Here is a 25,347-nt window from a genome sequence, read left to right on the forward strand (position 1 = left end):
CCCTAGACTATCAGCATTCACTCCTCATTCCCCTTTACCCTAGCACCAGGTAGTATGAATCTATTTTCTCTACCTATACTTTTGCCTGTTCTGGACATTTCATATAAATGGAATCATGCGCAACATGGCCTTTTGTTTTCATGCTTCTTCAACTTAGCATGCTTTCAAGGTTCATCCATGTTGTAGAAGGTATCAATACTTTTTCGTTTTTTATAATAATTTCTTTGCTTTTATTCATAGTCTTATCAATCAAGTAAGATAGGGACTACACTCCCTAGACAATACTGTTTTATTTTGCCTATATTTTTATTGTGGTAAAATATGCATAACTTAAAACGACCATTTTAAGTGTACAGTTCAGTGGCATTAAGTACATTCATGTTATTATGCAACCATCACCACTATTCATACCCTAGAACCTGTTTATCATCCCATACTGAAATTCTGTACACACTTTTTTGAGAGAGAGAGAGAGAGAAAGAGAGAGCTAGTGGGGGGTGGGGGGCAGCAGGAGAGGGAGATAAACAGTCCCAAGCAGGTGCCACACACAGTGCAGAGCCTGACACAGGACCCTGAGATCATGACCTGAACAGAAACTTGGATGCTTAATGACTGAGCTACCCAGATGCCCAAATTCTGCATCTATGTAAAAATAACTTCCCATTCTCCCTTCCCTCTATCCCCTGTGACCACTGTTCTACTTTCTGACTCAGTGTATTTAACTATTCTAGGTACCTCATATAAGTGGAATCATACAATATTTATCCATTTCTGTTGGGATTATTTCATTTAGCATAATGTCTTCAAGATTCATTTGTGTTGTAACATGTATAGAATTTCTTTCCTTTTTAAGGTTGAATAATATTCAATTATGTGAATACAATACATTTTGTTTACCATTTATCCATTGATAGACATTTGGATTAACTCCACATTTTGGCTATTATGAATAATGCTGTTATGAACATTGGTGTACAGATATCTGTTTGAGCCCCTGCTCTCAATTCCCTTGGATAGATATAGATGATATAGATATAGATATAGGTATATACAATGTCAATATATATATTGATATATATATATATTTATGCTTTAAGGTTAATCTTTTAATGTATTAACATTTTCACTTATAAACATACAATTTGCATATACAGAGAAAAACAAGTTCTGTGGACACAAGAGAATATGAGAGACAGGGAAGCAATCAGAAAATAGATCAATTCTAGGGGGTAGAAATGGAACTGCATGCCATGCCTGTGCCTACATAAACTTGGGAAGGAGAAAGAAAAATGAAACAGGATCATAACCAATGTAGAAAATATACTTGGGCCATTTGTCTCAACTGTGCAAACGTCTTGGGGGTCCTGGCCTGGCCAGGACCTATATGTATATACACATACATATAGGAGTGGAATTCCTGGGTAATATGGCAACTCTGTGCTCAACTTTTCGAGGAACCATCATACCATTTTCCATAGCTGCTGTACATTTTACATTTCTTTTTTTTTTTTTAAGATTTTATTCATTCGTGAGAGACAGAGAGAGAGAGAGAGAGAGAGGCAGAGACACAACACAGGCAGAGGGAGAAGTAGGCTCCTTGTGCAGGCTCCATGCAGGGAGCCCAACGTGGGACTCAATCCCAGGTCTCCAGGATCAGGCCCTGGGCTGAAGGTGGCGCTAAACCGCTGAGCCACCAGGGCTGCCCCCATTTTACATTTCCACCAGCAATGCACCAGGTTTCACTTTTTTCACATCTTCACCAATACTTGATACTTTCTTTTTTTTTTTTTTATAATAATCATACTAATGGGTATGAAGTAGTACCTCATTGTGGTTTTGATTTGCATTCTCCTAGTGATTGTTGCTGTTGAACATATTTTCATGTGATTATTGGCCATTCATATATCTTCTTTGGAGAAATGTCTATTCAAGTCTTTTTACCATTTTTGAATAAGGTTGTTTTGCTGTTGTTGAGTTGTAGGAAGGAAGTCTTTATGTATTCTGGATAGTAATCCTTTCTCAGATATGTGATTTGCAAATATTTTCTCACATTCTGCGGGTTGTCTTTTTGATAATGCCTCTAATGATAGTGCATAAAATTTTTAATTTTGATGAAGCACAATTTCTCCACTTTTTCTTTCATTTCCTTTGATGTCATAGCCAGGAAATCATTGCCAGATCAAATGTCATGAAATTTTTCCTGAGCTAATTTTGCAGAATCTTTGTTCTTTGTCACAAACAGTCCCTGGATACTCTGCACAGTTGCCTTAGTGTTCAGCTAATGACTGGGCAAGTGATTTCCTTAAGTGCCTCTTTGTTGAGTGGCTTTGCATGTATGTTGAGTCACACATTCAATGATTAGGCAGGAAATTTACAACTCTGCCTTAGCCTTTACTTCCTGCTTCACTAGGCCTCAAGGTCAGCCAACAGATTAGGGTTTTCTCAGATCTTTGTTGAGTATGCTCATAGCCCTGAACATGTGTATGGCCTTTTAGACTCTCAGGAGTTTGTTGGAGCTTTTCAGAGGCCCCTGTAGACATCTCATTCCCTGGTTTTACCTTTTGGGATTTTTGCTTAGGTTCTGGTTAGCCCCAACCAATATCAGCTCCTTAGGTAACTGCATTGTTAAACAACTGCTGCTGATTTTGGGGGGTGGGTGGAGTGGGGTGGGGGATAAATGGCAAGAGATATGACTGTTTGCAGAGAGAAGTCTGGGTTAGGTCAAATAAAGACAAGCTCTGAGAATGGAGTGTTTTAGGGAGGTGCTGGACAAGCCAAGTAGTGACAGTTCTCTGCAGATAGAGCTTTTGGGAAGTCCCAAACCCTCTCTTCCCTCTCAAGTGACCACAAGGTGGTTGCTTTTAACAACTATGGTAGTTGCAAGGGCATTGGTTTTCAAGCCTGAGTAGCTGGGAGGCAGAAAGTGGGAATAGGGCTAATTAGAATGCTATAAACCTCACTGTTCTTACCACAACCCAGCCTTTTTTTTTTTTTTTTTTTCTGTAATAAATGCTCCTTGGTGTTTTGCAAAGCCTCCATTAATTTCTAGAATCCTGAAAAAGTTGGCTTTGCATAATTTTTGCCAGTGTTGTTTTTGTTTTTAATGGAGGAGCAGATTTACAGAGGCCCTTACTCTGCCCTTCTATGCATGCTTCAGCCCCTCTAATTTTTAGCTTTGATACAACCCTGAATGAAGAAAGGCATTATGAAATGACTCCAGGGTGCTTCCAGGGGGAGAAATTTTGAACCAGTGATAGAGACTTAACTCTAGGGTGTCACTGATGTTTGAATCTCTTCTGGCTCTGGGCACTCTTGAAGACAACTGGATGTGTAAACATTTGAGTCTGGTGCTATCAGAATTTCAAGTAATGGATCCCAGCCTGTGGTGAAGAAGTAAACCACCTAAAGTTCAATACACATAGGCCACGTTTAGCTCATTTCTGTAAAACTCAGGGAGCTGTTAATCCCTGAAGAGAATCAGGCCAAAGTAATAGGCCCGTAGAAACCCATCTACAGCTGAATCAGCCTTGTTAGGCAGGGGACCTGAGGATAGGAAAGGAGTCTTTTAATATGACCACTGAAAATGTAGAACTTAAGTCAATAATTCTAAACAGAAATACCAATAAATTTAAACAATTAATTTTAGTCAGAACCCTGCCAGTGAAGAATAAATAGACAAATAATCATAGTGCTTAGAAGACTATTGTTTCCTCTCTCACTGCATTTGCCTGATGACACTTTACAAAATCCTGGAGCCTCTCCAGGGTTGACTGACGCTGTGCATGTGCAGCGGCTGGTCTGAGCTTGAGCATGTACAAGGGGATGCATAATCATAGCAGTTAACACCTGCTCACCCTCACTCTGGGCCAGACGCTGTGCTTCTCAGAACAGGATCTGGGATTGGTGCTCATCCATGATCTGTTTGTTAATGATTCCTGGCAGTAAGTATAGATGTCAACAATATGTATTTAAACATTTTTGTAGCAATTTGACACTGCTGCCATTTCCAAGCATGTGATCATTGTTTAAACATTTTATTTTCATTTTATTTTACAGAAGTATAAGTCTAAGTTTGAAAGAAGAACAAACTCCAAAACTGGTCCTTCATTTCAGATAGCTGAGAAACAGTATTCTATGTCACTTGCATTTCATAGATGAGGAAATGGAGAAATACAGAGAGATGAATTACTTGCCCCAGGTGACACTGTGAGCAGGTGCTGGGATTTGAACCCTGTTGACTTGACTTCAAGGCTTTGGTCTCAGGGACGGTACTGTGAGCCCTAGGATGCTGTACTTCACCCCATGGACAATGGACCGTTTGGCCTCCCTCCCCCCTAAAGCCTAGGATAGAACTTGAGCTTACCTATCACTAGGCAGGAGGTAAGCAGGAGGCTGCCAGTGGGGCCCAGACACTAGGGTGAAAGGCTGGGGCATAGGTATTTGTGTTATTAATCACTTGTGGCCGGGAAGCCAGGGTTTCCAGCCACAGAAATGTGGGTCTGAGCACTTCACACTAATTACCGTGGTTTCACAGCTGTGATCAATTCACGTTTTCTCACTTTGTGCTCGAGCCTGGTCTATGGGGACTGATGTGAGGAGGTGTAAAAATAAGTTCTGTTTCCAGCCAGATTAATTATGGGCTCTGTTAAGGCCCCAGTGCGACTGCCTGGGGCTGTAAGATTGATTGACTCGGCCCCAGGTCCAGCTGCAGGAAGGCCACGCTGGCCTGTTACAGGCCTGTCCGAGGAGGGGCGACGGAAGCTGAGCCCGGCACCCAGTCTTGGCTCTCTTAATGCAGCCTCCCCATGAGGGCCTTTCCTGCCTTTCCCCACCCACTCAACCGAGTCATGTGCTGGGAAGATGAAAATGAGACAAGGTCTATAAAATGCCAAGGACAGGATGTGGGACATAGGGGATGCTCAGCAAAGGCGGTTTTTATTGTTATTAGTGTTACTTATTTTTATTGTTACTAATTTTTGTAAACATCTGTCTCTTACTAAACTGAGTTCCTTGAGGGCAGGACTGTTTCTTATTTTCTTTTATTGCTGAAACCTAGCATTGTGCTAGGTGTGCTGTGGATACTCTATACAAATGCTTGTTGAATGGATAAATTACTTGATTAAATTGACTCCAATTTGCATTATTTCCTCCTTATAACTAATCCATTTCATTTGTTACTGGCTTCCTTCCCCATAATATCCATATTCGGTAAATAACTAATTAATTCCCAGATGGGCTTGCCTCACAATTCATGGAAAGCCAGCCTCAAGTCTATTGGTTAAGTAAGACACTTTTCATTACAATGGTGCCCCAACCCTTTGAATTCATCCATATACTTAACTTAATTCAATCCATAATCATTGAGGTCCTGTTAGGATCGGGTGCTGAATTAACAGCGGGAAGGACACAGTCCCAGACATCAAGTTGTGTTCTGATTGGGGTGAGCACACAGGAGGGACCTGAACCATGGCTTGAGGGGCTGAGGAAGAGGATGGCTCTGCTGAGTGTTTCTGGATGAGCTAGAGGAGGTGGGGGCACCGGGGAGGTGAGCAGGAGCCAAACAACAGAAGCCTTTGTAAATCTTGATAGGGAAGTTGAACTTCATTTGGGGACAATATGGAAAGCCAGAGGGGTGGGGATGGGGCAGGGAGGAGGTGGGAGCTTTACACTCTTGGATTTGCAGTGTAGACAGCCCACTTTCACCACAAAATAAGGAATGGACTGGAAAGGAGAAGCCTGGAGGGCAGATACAAGTTTTGTGAGGTCAGCTTTAGTAGGCTGGGTTTGCTTCAATGGAAAGCCTGAAAATCCAGCACTCTTTGTTGCCATGGCCTGAATCCTGATGGACTCTTTTTACTGAACAAGCAGCTGCACAAACTCGGATCCAATCCACAAAAGGCTTAAATAAATTATGTATGTCAGTACTCCAAAACAAGCAATATGGCACCACGTATTTTATGAGGCGGTGAGTGAAGGGGGGGTTACAGGCGTCACACGTGTGTGTGTGTGTGTGTGTGTGTGTGTATACATGTATGTGCTTGTGTCCACAGAGGTGGGGAGGTCTCCTTTTATGAGGGAAGTAGAAAAATCTTGGAGACAGTGGAATTTACTGCGTGAAATTTGGAGAAAGGGTAGGCAAGAGTGGTGAGAGCTTATCGAGTTTTCTGAGGACGCATTGAAGACTGGAGCTTTCTGTGACATAGGGCTATGGCGTGCTGTGAAGTCAGGGGTGTAAGCAGGCACTGGGTGTGTGCTGGGGGCAGGGCACAAGTCAACGTGTACTCTTTGGATAAATGATTTTCAAGCTGCTAACTGAATTATGAAGTTAAGAAATGACACCTCTGAGAAACAGCTAATCAGAGTGGCTCACTTTGCCTAGACTCAGCAGAAGTCACAGGTGGTGGGTAGGGGTGAGTCTCCCGTGTAAAGGGACAGATGTAAATCATGTTCCCTATTCCTGCTGACGACAGGGGATCAATACACTGAAAATGCAATTGTCGGGATGAGTTTTGCTGAAACAAAGTCTTCCTAGGGGTTGGTGAGGTTTTCCTCAGGGTGTCCCAAGTGAGCAGCTTTTTGAGAGCAGGGGTCCCTGCCCTGCTGGGAAGGAACCAAGTAGGTTGGGTGGCCACCGATCCTGTCCGAGTGGTCAGAATGGTTCAGATCGCCTTACAACAAGGTGGGTGTGGAAGCCACAGCCACAAGCCCACCTTTCCACCAGCCTTGACTCTAACTAGCCTGCCCACAGCCTCCTTCGGCTTCTTTGCTTTCTCCCACCCGCTCCTAGAAGGGCCGGATACGAGTCACACAAGCTGTGGTGAGGTACATCCATGCCCAGTGCTTTCTTCTCTACAGTTCATCCTGGAAGGAAAGGTTTCGTTTCCAGGTAAAGGAAGGTGAAGTTTCAGGAAGTAGGTGAGCGACACTGGGTAGGGCTGGGAGTGGCAATCCTGCTTGGATGTGAGGGTTTGGTCTTTGCCTCCCTCAGGATGACTGCCTCCAAGCAATTGTTTGGTACTTAGCTTCTCTGAGATAAGTACCCTGAAGATCGTCCTGCTTAATTGGCCAGATCTGCTGCATAGGCAAGCCAATTTGGTCAGGAAAATGCCAGCCTGATCATTTTCCAGTCTGGTGTGTTTCCTTGCCCAACCAGGGTTTCTTCCATCTGACTGCATTTTTTCCTATTTTTCCTGGCTTGTCCCATGGCTCTGTGGCCCATCTCTTGGGGAATCAGGCCTCCTGGAGTCCTACATTCAGCATCCTGGGAAGTCAGTGCGGGGCCCCAAGGAGAAAATGGGGCTTTTAAAAATATTTCTGTATTTGAAGAGAAAAAAACACATAGAATTTGTGATTCAGCGAACTTACTCAGCAATGTGGAAGAGATTAGTTTTTAATTACTTTAAACTTGAAAAGCAAAATAAATACGAATAGATTAAAGCAATCAATTCATTAATCTTATAATGCCATTTCTTTTCACTTGATACAATATAATTTATTACATTCTACTTAATTTTATTTCATTGTTGAATAGGTGACATATGTCATGGTTCACAAAGCTGTAAGTATAAAAACTTACACAGTGACACCTGGGTGGCTCAGCAGTTGAGCATCTGCCTTTGGCTCAGGTCATGATCCTGGGGTTCCAGGATTGAGTCCCGCATTGAGCTCCCTGTGAGGAGCTTGCTTCTCCCTCTGCCTATGTCTCTGCCTCTCTCTCTGTTTCTCATGAATGAATAAATAAATTCTTAAAAAAAAAAAAAAAAAAACTTACACAGAGATAAGTTTCCTTCTTAACCTTGGTCCTTATGTGCCTTTCCCTATCAATAATCACTACTTTGAAGGATTTTAAATGACTGAAATCGATCTTGCAAACCAATATTTGTCCTCCCCTGGGCTTAGTTTTAGTTCTATCCCACAGATTTTGTTATATTTTTAGATGATCATTTCTTAAGAAAAAACAAAAAAAATACATGTTATATAATGAAGACTGTGTTGCCATCTTTAAAATTCTTGTCCCTGTTTTTTCTACAAGCCATTCTCCAATGACTTCAGATGATCTGATAAGAGGTTTTGTGTCTCAAAATCCCATAAAGATTTGTTGAATGTCAACCTGAATCTTTTTTTTTTTTTTTGTCAACCTGAATCTTAAGATACATGTAGTAAATGATTAATACCATGGAAAACCTTATCCATAGTGGCATTCAAATTTTAAAAACTCTAAAAAGATTTTTTGGCTGGGCATGCCCCTTGTCCACCCAGGGTCTCACACTCTGAATGTTCTGTTAAACCAAATAGAAAGATGTTAGGGGCAATGGTCTCCACACTCTGTACTCCAACAAGTATGGCCTGAATACTACCCCTATCAGCTGCTGTGCTAGGTGCTGTGGTAGGGGAAAAGATGATTTTGAGGTAGTTCTACACTTGGATATTTTTGGCTTGGGGGGCATGTTGAGAAAGAGAGAGAATGTTAGAACAAGAGCAACAGGAAAAGTAAAGCCCAACTCTGGCCACATATTAGGGTTGCTAAGAGTGCTTTTTATAAACCACTGGTCCCCAAGTTTCGCATCCTAGATTACTGATTTAGTTGATTTGGAGTGGAGCCCAGGTGTGACTGTGTTTTTTAAAGCTTCTCTCTTTTTCTTTTTTAAAAGATTTATTCATTTATTCATGAGAGACACAGAGAGAGACAGAGACATAGGCAGAGGGAGAAGCAGGCTCCATGCAGAGAGCCCGATGTGGGACTCAATCTGGGATCCCAGGATCATGCCCTGATCCCTGCTGAACTCCTGGTCTGAGCAGAAGGCAGACACTCAACCACTGAGCCACCCAGGCGTCCCTTTTAAAGCTTCTCTAGGTGACTCTATTGTGTATTCAGATGACAAACCACTACTCTAAGGTCATCAGAGTCCAGAGTATTCACCTTGAATTGCATTGAGATACAAAAGCATGTATGATGCAAGCATCATATTAAATACATCAATTTACTTTGCTATCAGAGAGTAAAAGTGAACAATAAAAATGGTTTTCCCCTGATGTATCTGGATAAAGCCATCTACTATCTATTTGAACTTGACTGTGCACCCTGGAGCCATGGTTAAAGCTGAAACAAGCAGTGCAGCCCTCTTACAGTTTGGTGTAATAGCGGTACTCCTGAGCTTCATGGCTGGGTGTCTTGCCTCTGGACTTCTTTCCCTGCTCTTCTCTTTAAAATGATCACTACCTTCTCTCTTTCCATCTGAAAACAAATTTTCTGTTCAGAGCTCCCAGCAGCACAGGCAGGATACTACTTCCTAAATTGGTCCAAGGTTACATCACCCTACTCTATGCATGGTTCTGAGGAAATAAATAAAGTGTGTAACTTTGTTTAATGCAGTGTTTCCCAAGCTTATATGACCAAAGAACACTTTGTTTGTTCAAGAAGGTGAAGTGAGTTGTTCCAGAGCCCAAGTCTGCACCTTGAACGAAGCACTTACTAGGAGGTTAGCAGTCTCCAAGATGGCCCTCCATGATTCTCACTTGTGATATTTATGCCCTGCAGAGTCTCCTCCCATGCTGCATGACCAATGTAATATTGTGTGGGTAGTGGTGTGTGACTTCCCAGGCTAGCTAATAAAGGGGGCTGTGGCTTCTGCCTTGTTTGTTTGGGCAGCTCTCTCTGGAGGAAGCCAGTTGTCATGTTGTGAAGATATCCAAGCAGCTCTGTGAAGAGTCCACGTGGGAGGGAACTGAGGCCTCCCGTCACCAACAGCACCAACTCGTAGGTCAGCCACCTTGGAAGTGGGTCTTCTAGTCATAGTCAAGCCTCCAGCAGATGGTAGCCCTGACTGACATCTTGACTACAAGTCTCCCATGAGAGATGCTGAGCCAGAAATACCAGCTAAGGTGCCCCCAAATTCATGACTCACAAAACTGAGAGAGATAACAGATACTCATAATTGTGTTTTAAGCCACAATGTTTTGAGGTAATTTGTTATCCAGGATTGATAACTGATATATTGGGGGATTCTACTCTTGGGTCCCAGTTTCTTCATCCGTAAAGTGGAAATTACAGTACCTTCTTCCTACAGTTAATGTGCCAATTTTTAAAGGAGAAAATGCTTGACTAATAGTATGTGATCAATAATTGGGAGCTATTTTTATAAACACATTCAGAACATTATTTTTAGTTTCTATACCCTTTTTTTTAAAGATTTTATTTATTTATTTATGCGAAACATACAGAGACAGAGAGAGAGAGAGGCAGAGACACAGGCAGAGGGAGAAGCAGGCTCCATGCAGGGAGCCTGACGTGGGACTCGATCCGGGGACTCCAGGATCATGCCCTGGGCTTCAGCCTTCAGGTGGCGCTAAACCACTGAGCCACCCAGGATGCCCAGTTTCTATCTCCTTTAAAATCTCATTCTATCATTTCATTTTGCTATTTATGCTCATATTAGCTGTTCCAAGTAGATGAAAAGGTCTTCATATTTTATTTCTTTTGTCTCTCCTGACCACATTTTGAAAATGGTCTTTCACATGCATAATATAAGCAATAATAGGTGGCCTCCAAAGGCTTGTGTTGTTGTGTCCTGGCTCCTTTAGAGATCTTGCTGTTAGCTGCTACCCTGCTACATTCACCCTACAGTCAAGTGTGGAGACTAGTCACCTGTATATGACCATTAGACCACAGGACAAACTGATTCATAGCTTTGGGATCCCATCTTGCCAGGTAGGATAGGTAGGTAGGATCCGGTAGGTAGATATCATAGTTGACAATGCTGACAAAGAGCTTTAGGAGCCTTACTACTCAAATACTATAGTTTCCATCTCCTCAAAAGCCCTTGAATCTCTCCACTTGTGTCTGTTCTCACAGCTACCACCCTAGACCAGGTAGTTACCTTGCCTGAACTATCATAATGGCTTCTTCCTACCTCATCTTCCAGCTGCCAGGACAGCCCCTCTCTTCTGCCCCAATCTTGCATTTAGAATAATCTTTCTAAAGTTTAAATTTGATTATGTCACTTTCCTGCTCCAAACTCTTTAACATGATTTATAAGACCTTGCAAGTTCTGGCTCCTATCTACCCTTCTTATCCCACCTCCTCACACACATCTATTTGCAGTTCTTGAGTATACTAGCTTATTTCTAGTCTACTGAGCTTTGTACATAAATTTCTGTCTGCTCCAGGTTGTGTGACACATTAAGTTCCAGAAGATACCCCTGAAACACCACCACCATCAAAAAACCATAACTCTTTCATTCCAGATATGCTGTAGCTACATAAAATCCTACCATTCACTGGTAGAGACACCCAAGAGCTTAAGAGATATTTCCTCTTGTTAGATGGCAGATAAGTGGCATGGGGTAAGTAGGTGAGGGTTGGAGAGTTTCACACAAGTTTGGTGTCTAGGTATTAAACGTATACTGTCAACAAAACAAAACAAAACAAAACAAAACAAAACAAAAAACAACAACAAAAATTAACATATACTGTCCACATGACTTCCCAGATCATTCCAACTGACTAGGTGGGTGAGAGTAGTTTGAAGTGAATGGAAAGAGGACCGGGTTAGATTCTGGGATGCATGGGCCAAGGCATGGACTGGACACTTTTTCCGAACTCTAGACTGAAAAAAAAACAAAACAAAAAACCATGTCCACTTACTTGTCCTACAGGCACCCCAACTGCACATGTCCATGACCAAACTTATCGTGGGCTTTCCCAAACCTTCTGCTCTTCTAGCATTTCCTATCTCTATGAATTAATGGTGCTATTAATTACCTGGCCCCTGAGCCAGAAAACCTGGGCATAACCATATCCTAACCTCAGATGCAGTCACTCATGATGGCCTGTGCATTCTGCATGTTAAATACCCCTTCTTAGTCGGTTTTCCCTTTTTACCCAAAATTGCTGAAGCCTTGGCCCTGAGGATCTTCATCTCTTTTTTGGACTATCGTTACAAGAGTTTCCCAAGAGATGCTCTGCTCCCAATAATGTCTTCCTGCATACATCTCTGAGAAATGTAAATCTCTCCTGATTAAAAATCCTCAATGATACCTTTATTCCATAAGACTGAGTCCCAGATCCTTGTCATTACACACAGGGACCTTGATGATGTGCCCTGGCTTCTTCTGCAGCCTCACCTTTGACCTGCGCCCCACTCCCATCCTACACTCTGGCATGATGAGCTCCATGCTATTCTGCTCCTGGACCAGACTATGAGATCTCATCTCTGCCCAAGACCTTTCTCACCCTCTCTGCCCAGAAAGTCTGTTTTCTCTCAGTCTACCCACCCCACAAACACTTCCCCCGAGTCACCTTAAAGCCTTAAAATAAAGTCCTGAAAGATCTCTTAAAACCCAGTACAAGCCCCAGAGGCTTGCTGAAGTCTTTCTCGACCCCCATTCTGTCTTCTCCCCCTCAGATGAGTAGTTAACATGGTGGGTGTTCCCCATTTTAGCAGCAACTGGCTGACTGGAGGAGGGTGTGTGGGGGATGGAGTTCAAGTCTGTTAAGCAATGGTATGAAAAATTTGCTCAGCGGAAACCGTCAGTGGGAGGGAGGGTGATCTAGGATTAACTCTACTTTGGATTTGGCACCGTCACTTTGGCCCTCAGCCTACAAGAAACTGAAGTGGGCCTGGAGGATACGAGGCTGCTTGCTAGAAGAAATCAGTCTGTGAGACAGCAAAGGATGGCAGACATCCTCTCTGGGCCCCTCAAAACTTCCATGCTCGTTTTGGTGTTTGTAGAAATCTCAGTGTGAGTCTATGTAATGGGGAGGGGAGGAAGGGGCAGGGAACAGGTAGAAAGGGAGAAAGAACATATCCTAGCCAAAGGCTTGAAGGGGGTGGCCCTCAGAGGGAGAGGGGAGGGCTGGGACTCTGAGTGGGTAAGGGGGAGAGGGGGAAGGAGAGGGTCATCCCATATAAACAGCTCCTTACCAGGCCACTTGACATTAAGGTTTGTACCTGGCACCCCCAAACCAGACTCTTACTTCTAGGTTGCCTTAGAAAAGCCAAGGTGTGTGTATGGGGCGCACTCATGTAGCCTCCTGCCTCCAGCCATTTACCCCATACACTATGACCACAAGGACCATTTCTCTACAGCAGACAGCCACATTCTGATCTTGCAAATGGGAAAAAAGTGAGTGTACAAAATGCAAGCTACAGCGTGCAGCCCCGCTGCTGGTTTGGAGAGAGTCCAGTGGGGACCACGGGCAGGGACTGCCCTTGCCTCATTCCACCGGGCCTCGTTGGCGAAGCGATGGTGGTGCTTTCCCAGAGAACCCCACGTTTTTTATTTCACCATTCAAAAGGAAGTCAGCTTTTCCTGAAGCTTTGCATAATTGGAAACATGCATTCTGGCAAAGGGGGCTGGAGAAATTCTTGGTACAACTCCAGCAAAAAGGCCAATCTCTCACCCGCTGGGTCTGACAGGCTGGCCTGCTGGAGCCTGGTGAGGCTGGGCGGGAGATGAAGCCCAGCGCCCAGCTTGCCTGCTAGGTAGCTGCACAGGCAGGGCTGCACGACCACCGGCCACCGTATAGAAAGGCAGGAGAGAGCTTCAGAAGGAAAAGAAGGGGGAGGACTGACGGGATGGAGCCATCTCCCTTAAAGCCCTCGCACACTTTCCCACTGAGACGTCTAACTCACACTGGTGGCGTGTCAGCAACGAACAGAGTGCTCACTGTATTACAAGCAGGTAGGTAGTTGTACCGGGGTGCAGGGGACAGAAGGTGGGTTCGTCTGCTACCTCATCACACATCTCTCAGCTTCCTAAATCTGTTTCCTCGTAGGTAAATTGGGGGACACAGTCCTGACCATAGAGCTGTCATCAAGGTTAAAAATCTACTTATGAAATATGCACAGTACAGTCCTTAGCATAGTATTAATGAGAGCCTTGCAAGTGACTTGATGACTTGATTTCTTCCTCCTGTTTATAAGACCTTGTTGGCCAGCTCATGAAGGGAGAGGAGACACCACCAGAGCAAACCTGGAATGTGCTTGGATGTATTTTGGTGCCTGTATGGCTCTCAGCTGGTCACCTATCTCCCATGTGTGAGGCTCCCCGACCATGTCACCTCTGCTTGGCTTGGCCCTTTGCTATTCCAGACCTCACCCTCAGAGCTCTGGCCCAGCCTGCCCGGGACCCAGATCCCCACACCTGCACTCTCTGTGCTTCTCACCTGATCCTGATCAGACTGCCCTCGGCTCCCGAGGCCATAGATGGCTTTATCCTCCTTTTCCTGCTCCAAGAAACGTCCAGGAATCATGACAATGAGAGATCGCAGCCTGCCTTGTCCAGCACAACCTCATTCCTGGATTTGAGAGAAAGAGGTTCTCAGTGGTGAAGAGCCAGTCTTTGGAACACCTAGGCCTGAATTCTAGTTCTGGCTCAGTTATTAACCTGCTGTGTGACTTTGGGCAAGTCACCTAATGTCCCCGAACTTCAGTTTCTTAAACCGTAAAGTAAGAATAATAACAGCCTCACTGTGATATTATGAAGATTAAATTAGGATCTAGTACTTAGGAAATGTCTGATAAATGGTAGTTATAAAAACAGTTATGCTTATAGTTGTATGCAGGTGTATACACCTATACACACACACGCACACACACACATTATACATACTGTCTGTCCCTCCTCCAGGACTTGTCTCTATCTCTAGGATCCCACAGGAAAGGGGCACACACCCCACAGCTGGCTTACTCACATGGGGGACCTGACTTCTAATTATGGTACCGCCTCTAATGAACTGTGTGACTCCACAGAAGTCACCTCAGAGAGCATTTTCTCTGGGCATTTTGCTGAGGTCTGAGCATCAAGCAGGCTCTCCCTCCAAACTGAGACAAAAGAGATTGTCATATTGGTGGACTCACGGGCCAAGGAGCCAAGGTCCTCATTGGGTTTCGGAGCTGTCAGGACTGGGGGTTGGAGAGAATGGGGAGGAGATACTGGGCTCTGATTCTGTTTCTTCTCCAGCTTCTGCCCCAGACCCTCCTTTGGCTACAGCAACCATGCAGGCTGCAGGAAAGGAGCTTCTCCAGCCTGGGGCAACTTCTTCCCTCCCTGAGCCCCAAGTCCCTGAGCTTTTGCCTTTGTGGCAGATCACAGCAAGGTCCCCACGAGCTGTGAATCAGGCCCCTGGAGCTGTAATAATCCTGGTGTCAGATATGGGGACTCCTGTTCTGACACATGGGCAGAATGCTTGAAAATCCAGGTCCTGGAAATAAGGAATAAGATAAATCTGAGATGCAGGTACCGCAGCTCCACGAGCATAGGAACCAAGGAAGAGAAAGGAGCTCACAAATATCAAGATCCCCAGCATGTGTGGCACTACATTCGCATTTTACATGTATTTGTGCCTCATTTATATTTCTACAACAATTGTGAAATAGCCCTGTTACCAGTCCCATTTTAGAGATAAAGAAGTTCAGGCTGAGAGTTTGTGTGACTTGCCCCAAGGTCACCCAACTTGTTGGTCCTAGTGTCAGGATTTGAATCTAGGTCTTTCTCACTTAACAGCTTAAGTACTGAGCCCTGAGCCATACAGGATGTTGAAGGGACCTTCAGTCTTGTGAGGTATAGACACCAACATCTTTGTTTCAGAACTGAGACCCAGACTTCCCCAAAGATTCACAGCAGGGATCTGAACCCAGGTCCCTCTCATGCCATAGCCTGTCTGAGAACAGTACCCTCCCCATCTCCCCAGCTGATGAGGGAACCTGGTTTAGGGTCCCTTGGGACAGGGCAGGCACTAGTGGAATTTTGTGGTCCCTGCTCTACTGAAGACTTTAAATCATTTTCAAATACACTGACCACTTTTGCCAATTTAGTAAAAGAAGTTTAACATCAAGAGGAAGCATAAAATTTATGAGGGATTTGTTTAATCTGGTACCGAATTACAAGAGCCATTTCAACTCACTGAAAGTATGAAAAGCATTTTGCATTTAACCAAACAAAAGTCTTATGAGTCCACTGATAATTATGCAATCCCAAATTTATGGTTCCTAGGTCTCATTGGATGAAATGTGAAGTATAACAATAAACTTGTCAGATTATGACAAATTAAAAGAGGAATGTGAGATATTTATTAAAGCAACAGGCATGGATGAAATAGCTTGGGGCCTGATACTTGAGGATGAGAATAAAAATTTTGAGAAAATATCAACACGTCTGCAAAAGCAATAATCATTAACATCTGCCACAAAAGGTCAAAGGACCCAGAAAATTTGCATAAAAACAATTAACAACCAGGGGGAGTTGAACAGGGAAACCGGGTGGCCAGAGAAGTGTGAGTGCCTTTAGAATGTCTGGAAGTCTTCCTTTTCAAGTGTAAGCCAGGAGTTTAGAGGTTTAGAGGTAACCTGGGGCTATTTCCCAAGCGAACCTCACAATATGCTGCTATGAAGACCCTGAAAAGATGGGTTTTTACCAGTGCCCCCTCTTGAGGGTGGTGGTGAATGGAATCACAAGACTGTGCTGTTGCCTTCACTGTATCCCCTTACCACTTAAAAAATACAATTCTGGGGATGCCTGGGAGGCTCAGTGGTTGAGCATCTGCCTTTGGCTCAGGGTGTGATCCCTGGGTCGTGGGATCAAGTCCTGCATCAGGGTCCCCGAGGGGAGTCTGCTTCTCCCTCTGCCTATGTCTCTGCCTCTTTCTGTGTGTCTCTCATGAATAAATAAATAAAATCTTTTAAAAAATAAAATAAAAAATACAATTCTGGATCTTTTCTTAAACACTATCTTTCAATATATATTATATGTTTTAAATAAACTGGGGCTCACCTAGACTAATCCTGGGAACATGGGTGAGAGGATCACTCCAAGCTGCACTCTCAGCTGTTTGGGCCTCGCTTGCAGAAGCTCCAGACTTCAGGGAGCAGAGACCAACTCCCCTGAGCTGTGCCCTGTCCAAATTTCTGACCTGCATAAACATGACATGGTTGTGTGTTGTGCCACTAAGCTTGGGTGCTTTGTTATGTAGCAATAGGTAACCAGAACATGGCGGAGTCTCCTAAATTTTAAAGGCAACAGCTAATTCAAGATTTAAAAACAACACCAGCAATACAATCATGTAGGCCAATAGTGTGCAAGCCAAATGCAATTGCTCAATCCATTTCATGAGACAGTAATTTGAGATTTCAGCTTAGGAAATTATAAATGAAAAAAAAAAAAGAACTTATAAATGGTAGGTGGCTGGTGACAAGGGAAAACCAGGAGGGTGGATAAGATGGCTCCAGGGAGAGGCAGCAGGCACAGTGCTTGGGGTGGGGGGTGCCCAGCATTATAGCAGTTTCCAAACAGTTGATATTGTATAAATGAGAGCGCTCACTGAGAGACCAGAATCTACTGGAATACATTGGATAAACCTGGACACACTGGCTTCTCATGCACCGTATCCTCAGGTCTCTCAGAATCTACACAAGCAAACCACTAATGGCTATTTTTAAAGCAGAAATACCAAAAATTTTCTTCCTGCAGGGAACCTCAGTCTGGAGGATCTCATTTGTTTCTCCGGGGAGCAGCCAAGTGCTGTCTGTGTTTTCTTAGTTTGAGTTGGGAGAAAACGCTGCGCTGGACAAGGCATGGGCCAATGCTGTAAGGATACTGGGCCATTGCAAACAGAACCCATGTAAATAAGGCTGCTTGGACCCAGGACAAACTCCTGTATGCACCAGCTCCATTCAACTCATGAGTAGCTTTGTTGTCCATCACCCTGGAACTGGGAAATCCATTGATAGGAGCTTGCTGAGCAGTTACAGTTAGCAGAGTGAGAGCCACTCTTAGACACATGAAGTCCCAGAGTTAAGATGAGAGCTTACGACTCAGTCTTCTTATTTTATAGATTGGACAATCAATACCCAGAGAGGGGAAAGACCTGCTCAAGTTGCTCAGCCAGTTAATTAAAAAAAATTGAGGCCCCCGGCTCTGCAGTGTCCGCCATGGCCAAAGCCTACGACCACCTCTTCAAGTTGCTGCTCATTGGGGACTCGGGCATGCGCAAGACCTGTCTCATCATTTGCTTTGCCGAGGACAGCTTCAACAACACCTACATCTCCACCATTGGAATTGACTTCAAGATCTGCACTGTGGATATAGGAAGGAAGAAGATCAAGTTGCAGATCTGGGACACAGCTGGCCAGGAGGGATTCAAGACAATAACTACTGCATATTACCGTGGAGCCATGGGCATTATCCTCGTATATGACATCACAGATGAGAAATCCTTTGAGAATATTCAGAACTGGATGAAAAGCATCAAAGAGAATGCCTCAGCTGGGGTGGAGCGCCTGCTTCTGGGGAACAAGTGTGATATGGAGGCCAAGAGGAAGGTACAGAAGGAGCAGGTCATCAAGCTGGCTCGAGAGCATGGAATCCGATTCTTTGAGACAAGTGCCAAATCCAGCACGAATGTGGATGAGGCTTTCAGTTCCCTGGCCTGGGACATCCTGCTCAAGTCAGGAGGCCAGAGATCAGGAAACAGCCACAGCTTCCCCCGCCCCCCCCCCCACCCCCCCGGACTGACCTGAAACCCTATGATAAGAAGAACACCAGCAAGTGCTCCCTTGGCTGAGGACCCTAGGCCCAGAGGCTGAACCTCAGGGAGGCAGGGCTGTGGGTGGGCAGGGGAGAAACAGCAGGTGGGGCGGGGGAGGGGGTCTAGAGGAGGTAGATGGTGGAAGAGTAGGGAGCAAATGTAAAAGAAAATAGGAAGGGGAGAGGAGAGAAGATAGGACAGGGAAGGAGAGGCAAGGAGGAGAGAGAGGCAAACGAGCAGAAAGAGGTGAGGGGCAGGAAGAAGGGGAGGAGGAAACCACTGGTCCTGGGTGTCAGCCTTTCCTGGGACTTCAAGGGCAGACACAAATGTAAATAAAAAGTTGACTTGTTGTTACTAAAAAAAAAAAGAAAGAAATGAAACTTCAACTCAGCTTGCCTGACTTCCACTGAGCAACGTACTCCTTTCCCTAGGCTCTCACAATCTTTCTCTTTGACTTCATCTGAAGACCTTCAGTTTCGTTTGTTTCTTTCTTCATGATTTCAGGATTGGGTGAAGAAGAGTTTTCTAAAAAGCTTGAATTTTTCTAAGCCACAACTTCATGCTCACTTTCATAGTGTGTAGGAATGTCATAGAAGTATTTTATGTTGCCTTCCTAGCTCTAATGGCTACTGCTGAAGGGCTGAAGGGGGTGGGCTTATGTGGCCATATTTGGGTCACTGTACCCTACTTCCTACTCCCTTCTAATTCACAACTTCATGGACTAAAGAGAGCTGGCCTATCAGCTGGACAGCAAACTAGGACTCTGTCTCCTCCCTCAAAACTTGTTACCGCGAAACTCAGAAACCACAGATAGATGATAATGAGCATTTGAATTAAAAGGCTATATAGAGTAATAGCCATTACAGAGAAGTCTGTGCTGTGACATGGGAGTGGGGAGGGGAGACAAACCTGTGGGAAGAAGCAGAGGGAGAGATGTGCCGAGCAGGTGAAGGAGACCCAGCTTCCTGGGGCCTTGGGCAACCTGATGCCAATTCTGTGCCCACAGGGCCTAGCTGACCACTCTGTTCTTGTATCAGCTGGTCCTGAGAGTGAACGGACACATCAGACACAGCACCTTTCCTCAGTGGGCTCATAACATAACAGTGGAGATAGAATATACAGCTGAGTATCTGCAGATTCTACTCTGGTGAGTCTGGAAAGGAATGGGATGGTTTATTTTAGAAGATCCCCACAATTCTGAAGACCAGCTAAGATCAAGAACACTGATGTTCCTTGCAGGTCCTCATTCCCTTGTATGCCTTGGCCACTGTCTACCTCTTGACCCTCATCTCTTTCCCAGGCCTGGTTCAGAATTTCGGCTTAGAACCGAGACTTTGCTGCTAATAAACACTTCCCCTTTTGGAGAGAGACTTTCCCTAAAATACAGAGGTGGGGAGAGGGACTTTCTCTAAAGTGCAAGGGTGCACAGGGTGCCCACACTCAGGGGTGTCCTCAGGAGGAGACTCAGTCCTGCTGCCCCCCAGCACAGGTCCCTGCTCTCAGCACTGTTTCTCCCCACGGGACAAACCCCTCTCTTTCCACTAAGAGCCTGTCCTTTCAGTGCCCCAAGAGTACCTTCTGTCCTCTGTTAGCACAGATGAGTTTCCTCAAGGGGCTGGGACAACAGAAAAGGAACTCTAGCACAGAGGGCAGAGAAGGTCACCACCTGGTTTCCACACCCTGGACTTCCCTTGGGCCCCACAGGGACGGCATAGGAGTAATCAGGTCTTTCTCAGGGGCTGCCCCGGGTCTTCTCCTGCCCCCCTGCTCCCCCTGCCCCTCTGCTGTTCATCAGACTGCTTCTCTGAGAAGCTCCACCCCCCTCCGTCTGGAGTCCTCGCTCTTTCCCTCAGAGAGGACCTCAAGCCCCTCCTCTCCATGTGTCTCTGTGGATCTGGGCTGTTTAGGTTAGAGGAGCATCCTGGACCTCTGAAAGACACAGGACTCTTGCCAGAGCTGCGTGAGGCAGTAAGGAGGGGAGCCAGCGCTCCTGGATGTGCTCCTTCATATCCAGTTTTCTCTGTGGCTGCAGGCCACAGTCCAGGGTGTGGACTTATTTTTATTTCTGGGTTTGTTTTTTTTTTTTTTTTTTTGAGCCTAATACTTAATGGGAACACCTACCTCAAGAATGGACACATTTTAGGGAAGCTGGCTAGTAGCATCTTAAGCTAAAATGAGCAAGTGTTTCCTTACTGAGCAAGACAATTTCTATGTCCTTGGAGCCGACAGCTCCTCTTAGGGTACAGACACCACTCAGCATGTGGTTTCTTCCTATTCACTGTGGCTTCCCTAACAATGAAGAAGCCAGAGCTTTTGGGTTGCTCTCTGTGACACCAGGAAAAGCATCCCACTCACATTTCTGATTCTTGGATTATCCCATTTTTCCAGACTCATTTCTTGCTCCTCCATCTTGCCTTTATTCTGTTCCTACTACCTTGAATGCTCTCGTCCTTTAACGCTTTACTATTCTGACTCCTGTCTAATCTCCTGAACATGACACAATATTTTCATTTCCCATACAGAACTCTGGTAGCCACTACCCAGCAAAAGAAAATTTGAATGTCTGCGGTAGCACCTCCCCCTGGAAACATCTCCTACCATCCTCCTCCCTCTAAGTGTCTCCCCTCTGCTTTTATAGATGCCACAACCACCTCCATGGTGCACGGACCACAGTCAAAGGGCCCGACGATGGAGGAGTTGTGCTTTAGCAGAGGCTTAGAGCAAAAAGGGTCAGGGCCAAAGAATAATACTGGGGAAACTCCAGCATGATTTTAGAAGTCCATATGGGAAGTGGTAGAGAATAGAGGATAATGGACTGAATGAGAGCTGAGAGAGGAGCCACATCCTGCACAGGTAGGCCAGATGGTGAAGGTGAAGGATTTCTCCATAGGGATAGAGCTGTCACAGAAACACTGAAGAGAGGAGGAGAAGGAGGGATGCCCAGTGGATGTCTTCAGTTCTACTGGGCCTGGGACTTCAAAATTTTTTTGAACTATAAGTTGTAAAAAGACAAACATTTTACTTTACAACATGGCAGACATATATCATACCTTCCTGGGGACAAGTTTTATAAAATATACATGAAGGGCACTGATATTTTCTGTTCTATTCTACTCCATTCTATTCTATTCTGTCCTACCCCATCACATCCCATCCCCATCCCACCTCACCCCATCCCCATCCCATCCCATCCCACCTCATCCTATCCCCATCCTACCCTAACCTAGTCCCATCCAGCCCCCCAACCCCCATCCCATCCCATTCCAACCCATCACATCCCCATCCCACCTCACCCCATCCTCATCCTATCTCATTCCACCCTGTCCCATCCCCACCCCATTCTACCTCAGCCAAGCCCAGCCCAGCTCATCTCACCTCATCCCATCCCCTTCCCACCCACACCCATCCCACCCATCCCATCCCATCCCATCCCATCCCATCCCATCCCACTCTCTTTCATTACAAAAATGCTGATAGACTCTATAAATTGATCCTATAAACCATTAACAGGTCAGAGCCACAGTTTGTGTGTGTGTATGTGTGTGTTCTTTTCCAACATTTTATTTTGAAAAAGTTAAGTCTGCAGAAAAATAAAAAGGAAAACAAGAACATAAATATACTCTTCATTTAGATTCACAAATTAACATTTTGCCACATCTGTGCACACTTACTGCATGTGAAAATAACACATACATGTATGTGCATAAATATATGTGTGTATTTATATACACACACAATATGTTTCCCTTAATCACGGTGGTTATATTCTATAAAGTTGCAGCAAACACTGAATAGGCAAATACTGAATCATTGCTCCGAGGGAAAATACAGGGCTAGGTTCCTGCAAGCCTCTGATCACGTTTTTGTTTACCTTGTTTTATGCATGTTTCTTTTTAAAGACACTTTACTAAGTATATGCTGTTGATTCATGAAATTGAACTCACAGTCATAAGCACTATATAACTCATGCCTGAACAAAGATTTTCTAACACATGAATTTTCTCTGGACAGCTCATTTACAGCCTTCTTGCACTTGGGATCACTAGACAGCATTTGAACACTAGGCTGGGCACCATTTTATTTTATTTATTCATTTTATTTTTTGGGGGGGGCACCATTTTAGAAAGCAAAATCCTCCCCCCAAAATAAACCCACAGAAGTATAGAAAACATGGCACTAAATAGACTGTGAAAGGGAAACTTGTTTTCAGCATGAGATAAGTGAAATGAAGGTAGAGGGTCACCTCTACAAATAAATTTTAACAAGCAGGCAGATTTACAAATATGGAATCTGCAAATGCTGTGGGTTGACTGTGTATATACTTGAGGGTTGCAGACATCATATCTCCTCACCCCTGAATGTGCCTCTTCAGAGTAAGGATGTTCTACAACGAAACTACATTTCCATTATGCATCCCAGGAAAGCTAACCTTCATCCAATATCATCTGGTATTCAGACTTCTCCAACTGTCCTCAAGGATTTTAAGGACAATTTTGGGGGGACCAGAATCCAGCCATGGTTTGCCCCCACATTGCAGTTAGTTATGTCTCTTTAGCCTCCTTTATCTAAACAGTCTCATACTCTTTCTTTAAATGGAACTGACACTTTTGCAGAGTTCAAATTGTCTCTCAGAATGTCCCACATCCTAGATTTGTCAGATCACATCCTCATGATTCCATCCTGGTGATCACTGTGTAGATGATTCTGTGTACTTCTTTTGGCACGCTAGGGGAGGGCTTCTGATGTCAATTCATCCCTCTGCTGATGAGGAGGAGTTGGACTCTATGGTTAAGGTGATGGCCCATGGTTCGAAAAGCACAGCTTTAGGTGAGGTAGAGGCAGTGTTGCAGGAGAGGGGAGGATGAAGGCTCAAAGAGAGGAGACAAGGGCCAGGAATTACTGTGTGATAAATGGCACAGGAAGGCCAGGGGCTGAGTCCTGGCCCTGAAGAGCCACAGTCTCCCTCTGAGTGCAGAGGGCCTGCATTTGCTGAGGAGCTTTTTGCCTGCCAAGAGCATGAAGAAACACAGTGTCAGTGTCTGGGGACTGAGTTTTAATTTCCAGTGAAATTGGGACAAAGTTCCTTTAGGCTAGATATAATTTCTTTTTAAGCCTTGGGTTCAAAGCCTTGGAGCATTCTAAATGCTTAGGAAATTGTTGGGGGTAGTAACAAAAGGCAGAATAGCTGGTGCCTGACATAGAGTTTTTCTATGGCAGTGCCACGAGATGATTTAATATTTAATATGATTGTGGTCAAACCAAGTCTGAATGGAGTGAGCCTGAAGCATTTCTAGCACTGCAGCCAAATGGCCAGGAGCCCAAAGTGATAGAACTGTGGTTTACTCACCAGCCTTGAGAGTAACCTTTGGGGCTGGTTGAACTCTCAGACACCACTTGGTATTTCCTAAGAATGATCTGTAATGCATTTGGGAAGCCTGTTTGAATCATCCAATTAGACCGTGTTTTCTGAGGGGCCCCCACGGCAGAGCTGAAGGGAGCTTCCCTCTCCTCGCAAGGCAGTTTCCATTCTCTATACCTCCTCTGATTCTCACAGCAGCCCTGTGCAGGACCCCAGGCCAACGTTACTGTCTCTGTGTGCACACAAGGAGACTGAAGCTCACAGAAGTCAAGTGACTTGGGCATATCACAAAATCACTGAATGGCTGCCATCTATAGAGGCCTTGACTTTCCCCAGCCAGGTGTCCATCCGACTGTGGCTTTGGGAGTTAAGCAGGAGCAACAGGTCATTCATTGGTTGGGAAATGCCCCCATGAGCTATTGCCAGCTTGTGTTCCTGTGTTGGACTCCAGCAGTCCTTGACTTATCAGAGAGAGGGTCTGTGCAGTCAGAACTGGTCAGAAGGCACCCACTAAAACCCCATCAATTTTCCATAAGGTCGGGAGGGCTTACTCCACTTGTTTCACTTAAAATAGTCCCATACCTTGGAGGTTAAGACCACAGGCTTCGAGTTGGACCAAGATTGGAACCCCAGCTCTGCCTTTTACTAATTTGTTAACTTGAACAGGTTATTTAATCTTGCTCACCATTAATCTTCTCCTCTGTAAAACATGGATAATAAGACCTCTCTCTAGGTCTTATTATTAATGAAGACTGAGTTATTATATGTAAAGCACTTAGATCAGTACTGAGTGCTCTATAGTTATTAACTGTTACTATGTAATGTATTTAGTAAGCACTCAAGCAATAGACAATGAGGTGGCACTGGGACATTTTCATAAATAATGGTTACTATCTGCAGATGTCATTGAGCACCACCAAGTAATGGTGGGTTGTGATGTGGGTTCAAAGAGGCTAAAGAAATTTCACCAAGCACAGAAGCCCACCATTTGCACTTGCTTATGATGTGCCTCATGAGATAACTTTCCATCTTGCCATCAACATGCACTGAGGTAAATGCTGGACAAACAGGGATAAGAGATGTGTTGCTTGCCCTCAGAGTTCTTCCAATTTGGCTGGTGGGGAAATAATGCAGAAATTTGTGCATAAAATATACAAACAAGGGAAGGTAATGTTGGCCACATGGAGAGGGTTGGGTCTCCTTGGGGTCCCCTTGGGAGAATGAGGGAGGCAAGAACCAGAGCAGCAGAGCAAGGTCTGGTAGAGGAAGTAGACTGGAGCAGTGGTTCTGGGTTTATATTAGCCATCCCCATACCCTCCTTACTGACCAGGGATGAGAGAGCCTAATCTTAGTGACAGGTCCCAAATTGATGTGTCCTCAGAGAACTCACAGGTGCAGTTACCCTCTGGTCAGCTCAGAGGGTCTAGGCCACTGGTGTGGGTTTCAGACAAAGTCAGACTAC

General features: G+C 44.7%; 1 pseudogene; it reads left to right on the forward strand.

Moving 5' to 3' along the window:
* Nucleotides 1–17,200: 17,200 nt before the first annotated feature.
* LOC140630928 (ras-related protein Rab-13-like) lies at nucleotides 17,201–18,594 on the forward strand (annotated as a pseudogene).
* Nucleotides 18,595–25,347: the final 6,753 nt, after the last annotated feature.

This window comes from Canis lupus, chromosome 3 (assembly GCF_048164855.1).
Source record: "Canis lupus baileyi chromosome 3, mCanLup2.hap1, whole genome shotgun sequence".
NCBI classification, from domain to species: Eukaryota; Metazoa; Chordata; class Mammalia; order Carnivora; family Canidae; genus Canis; species Canis lupus.